We start from the raw sequence: 4,125 nt of genomic DNA, 5'->3' as shown, positions 1-4,125 counted from the left end.
AGATGACAGGACTCAGAGTTGTACTGGAAGTCTGAGGTGTACAGAGTGAAGAGGAATGGCCAGAGTACAGTTCCTTGTGGTGCACCAGTGCTGCTGACCTCCATCTCAGACACACAACCTTTCAGTCTCACAAACTGGGGTCTGTTTGTGAGGTAGTCATAGATCCAGGTGGTTGTGGAGGTATCCACCTGGAATTTATGGAGCTTCTCACATAACAAAGCAGGCTGAATGGTATTAAAAGCACTGAGAAATGAAAGAACATGACCCTCAGAGTGCTGCCTGAATGGTCCAGATGAGAGTGTGCTCTCTGGAGCAGGTATATGATGGCATCTTCAACCCCAAGTCCATTACGATATGCAAACTGGAATGGGTCCTGAAAGGTGTTTACTTGCTTGTTGAGGTGAGCCAGTAAGAGTCTCTCCAGGACTTTCATGATGTGAGATGTCAGGGCAACTGGTCTGTAGTCACTTGGTTCAGCTGGTTGTGTTTTTTTAGGCACTGGAACAAGGCAGGAGGTTTTCCACAGCACTGGGACTCTATTTTGTCTCAGACTGGTGTTGAAAAGGTGCTGGAGAATCGGACATAGTTGTTCTGAGCAGGTCTTGAGATCTCTGGGACTGACACCATCTGGACCTGCAGCCTTGTTCTGGTTCAGTTTCTCAAGTTGCTTCATAACCTGATTGCAGGAGACAAACAAGGTGGAGGTCTCAGGATGTCCTGATGTGGAGGGAGATGAAGCTGTGTTCTGGTCCATGACTGAGCTGCAGGGTGACAGATTGGAGGCGTGACAGGAAAGCAGTGGGCTTATGGAGGGTGTGTGGTCTGTTGGGCTGGAGGTAGGGGGTGAACTGAACCTGTTGAAGAATATGTTCAGCTCATTAGCTCTGTCCAGACCTCCATCAGGCTGGTCCCCCTTTAACTTGAAGCCGGTGATCTTCTTCATTCCAGACCACACATCCCTCAGGTTATTCTGCTGGAGCTGACTTTCTAACTTCTTCCTGTAGTCCTCCTTGCACTTCTTAGTTTGGGTTTTAAGTTGTTTTTGTGTTGCCCTCAATAACTCCCTGTCTCCATCCCTGAAGGCTTTCTTTTTGATGTTCAGCAGCTTTTTCAGGTCACTGGAGATCCAGGGTTTGTTATTGGGGAAGCACCTCACTGTTCTTGTTGGGACGATGCTGTCCACACAGAAGTTTATGTAATCTGTCACACACTCAGTCATGGCGTTGATGTCGTCTCCATGAGGTTCACAGAGGACGTTCCAGTCTGTAGCCTCAAAGCCTCCTCTAAGAGCATCTTCAGCTTCAGCAGACCAGATTTTGATAGTCTTTGTGATGACTGGTTGCTGCTGAACGATGGGCTTTTAGGTGGAGCTGAGAAGAACCAGATTATGGTCAGATCTTCCTAAAGGAGGCAGGGCAGAACAACTGGATCCATTATTCATATTTGCATAAAATAAGTCCAACATCTTATTTTCTCTGGTGGAGCAGCTGACAAACTGCTGGAATGTTGGTAGAGTTGCAGAGAGGGAGACGTTGTTGAAGTCTCCGGAGATCGCCATGAATGAGTTTGGATGCTGTGTTTGTAGCCGAGCAACGACGGAGCTGATGACGTCACAGGCTCTGTCTGATGCGGTACCAGGTATTATATAAACCGCTACCAGAATAACACAGGTAAACTCTCTGGGTAAATAATATGGACGGAAGCTCACAGCTAACAGTTCCATGTCCCTTGTGCATATCTTCTCCTTGACAGTAACATGTCCAGGATGACACCAATGCTGGTTAACCAGCACTGCAATTCCACCACCCTTTAGCTTTCCGCTGTGTTGTCTACTGCGGTCTGCACGGACCGTTTTAAAGCCCGGTACAGAAACATTACAGTCAGGGATGTGTTCATGCAGCCATGTCTCGGTGAAGCACATAATACTGCACTCTCTGTATTCTTTCTGAGACCTTGTTAGCGTCTCGAGCTCGTCAGTTTTGTTAGCTAGCGATCTCACATTACCCATGACGACGGTCGGGAGAAATGGTTTAAATCTCCATCGCTTTCTTCACTCTCTGACTCCTGCTCTGCATCCTCTCCTCTTTCTTTTCAATTCCATCGGGATTTGATGTGTTGTTTCGCTGATAATCCTGATTTGGGAGAGGTTAATCAGTTGATCCTGATTGTAAACAAGTCTTTCGTTGCCATGGAGACAAAAATCCTCTTTGCAGCACACCCTCCGAACCGGAATGAAATCCTCTGAAAAAAAATACCTAATTTGAGGTAATATCTATGCAATGAGACTTTGTACTTCAAAAAAGTACTAAAAAATCAAGATAGCAAGTCAGAGCTACTACAATCTGCTGCCATCAGACGGCGCAATCTAGGATTCCTAATTAAGATGAACATCCTGCCCAAATTTTTTTCTCTTCCAGGTTGCCTACATTTATACCCATTTCTTTTTTTGATCAGCTCGACTGAATCCTCTCGTTTTTCATTTGGCAGAGTAAGTGTCCCCGCCTTGGCAAAACCCACCAGCAAAAAACTCAGACTAGCGGTGGTTTCGCCCTGCCAAATTTCTGTCTCTACTACTGGGCCGCAAGTTTACGTTGCTTGACATCCTGGTCTTTTTACGCCAACCATTCAAACTGACCTGACTGGATAGAGATGGAACTACACCAGGACAGATCAACCTCCACTCTTGCCATTCTTTGCTCCCCACTTCGTCTTTCCACAATGTCTATCGTCAACCCAGTGGTTAAACATTCTTTAAGAATATGGGCACAGTTCAGGGCACACTTTAGTCTACATGATTTCTCCCTTTTAAGCCCAGTGGCTTCCAACCACCTCAAGCCCTCTCTCACTGATTCGGGTTTTCTGGAATAGCACAAGAAGGGCATCACTACTTTCAAAGATCTGTTTATAGACAAAGCATTGGCCTTATTTGACCAGTTAAGTAACGTTTTTGGACTTCTCAAACTTTTTAGATACCTGCAAGTAGACACTATTTGCATTTTTTTTAAGCCTGACCATGCCACTCTTCTGGACCCAACAATCATTGAAACAGTTCTCTCTAAATCTGTCCCAGAAAAGGCCCATATCAGTCCTCTACAACCTCCTCTCAAATCTAAAACCACCTCCAATGACCCAGATCAGAGCTGCATGGGAGGAGGACCTAGGCACATCCCTGTTACATAAAACTTGAAATTGAATATTTAAACGGATCAATTCATCGTCTCTCTGTGCCCGCCATTGCTTAATTTAGTTTAAGCCTCACTCATTCATATGTTCTGGTCCTGCCCCAGACTCAAGTTCTGGTCGGAGGTTTTCTCTACTTTATCTCTGTTAGTAAAAGTTAGACTACCGCCGAACCCAACGGCTCTGTTCAGCATCATCGGGAATGTGATGTCCTTATCCTCAAACATCACACACTGTCTCTCATGGCTAGACGCTGCGTTCTGCTCAAATGGAGGATCCACTAGCCAACACATAAGCCATGGCTGGTGAATCTGATGTCCTGTTTGAAGCTTGAAAAGATTAGATGCTCACTTCAGCACCAGAGCATGAAGTTTCAGGAGACGTGGGGTCCCTTTAATACTTTCCATAAGACATGGGAGCAGGACTTCTACTGCAGCTTTAGGTTTACAAGTATTATTTTACAAGTTTTATGTTCATTTACTGGCTCATGCCTCCAAACTGAGTCCAACCGAGGAGGGAAGCAGGGTTTCGGGTGTTGTTTTGTTAGGTCTCATTCATTCCTTCCCCTCCACTGTACTGTACCTATGGTTCCTGCCTACCTCCCGTGGGCCGGTGTAAATGTTTGAGTTTTTCTCCTCTCTTTTTTTTTTTGTGTATGCTTGTTAAGAAAGAAAATCTCAATAAAAAAGATCTTGAATATAAGAATTTTAGACGAGGGGAGATTAGATATTGGTCTATAATTAGCTAAAACTCCTGGATCCAGAGTTGGTTTTTTAAGCAACGGTTTGATTACAGCTGTCTTAAAATATTGAGGTACATATCCTACTAATAGAGATGAATTGATCAGGTCCAGTAAAGATGTATTAAGAGACATATTTCCACACAGGAAACAGAAACTTATTGCAAATCCTACAAAATATTTATTGAAAAGCAAGACAGGGCTGT

The sequence above is a fragment of the Telmatherina bonti genome (assembly GCF_933228915.1).
Source record: "Telmatherina bonti genome assembly, chromosome: 1".
Taxonomy (NCBI): domain Eukaryota; kingdom Metazoa; phylum Chordata; class Actinopteri; order Atheriniformes; family Telmatherinidae; genus Telmatherina; species Telmatherina bonti.
The sequence above is the reverse complement of the archived record's forward strand: the minus strand, read 5'-3'. Positions refer to the sequence as shown.